Below are 572 nucleotides of genomic sequence, written 5' to 3' on the forward strand. Positions count from 1 at the left end.
CGCCCGCCCCGCGGCACCCGCCGCTTCTGCTGCAGGCACCCATGGCACGGGACAAGGGCACCAGAGACCTGCAGTCACACCCGCCGGGTAGCCACCAGGCCACTCAGACACAGCGTTCACAGAGCCACAGCCACCGCGTGGTTAGAGCCCCACCGCTTTCCCCACACACACCCGGTCACACAGAACGCCGGCGGCCTCGGGGTCACTGCACCTGCCACCCACGTCGCTGCACGCACACACACACACACATGCACGCAAGCACACGCCGTGGCGGCGCGCGGATCCCGGGACAGGCCTGCCGCGCTCTGCCGACAGCGTCGGGTTACCTGTGAGCCCCAGGATCAGGGCCGCGCTGAGCACCCACGTCCAGCCGGGTCCCGCTGTAGCCATGGCGCTGCACCTGCGGGGCTGTGCCAGAGGCCCATGCTCCCGAGCCCGCCGCCCGCTCCCCTCCTCCTGCTGCCCCCCGCTTCCCCTCCCCCACCTCATTTTTGGGGGCATGAGGGGGACCACAAGCGGGTGCCCCATCAGGGTGAATTAAGACCCAGGGACAGGCAGCCCAGGCAGGCCAC

The sequence above is a fragment of the Tupaia chinensis genome, unplaced genomic scaffold (assembly GCF_000334495.1).
Source record: "Tupaia chinensis unplaced genomic scaffold, TupChi_1.0 Scaffold000129_1, whole genome shotgun sequence".
Taxonomy (NCBI): Eukaryota; Metazoa; Chordata; class Mammalia; order Scandentia; family Tupaiidae; genus Tupaia; species Tupaia belangeri.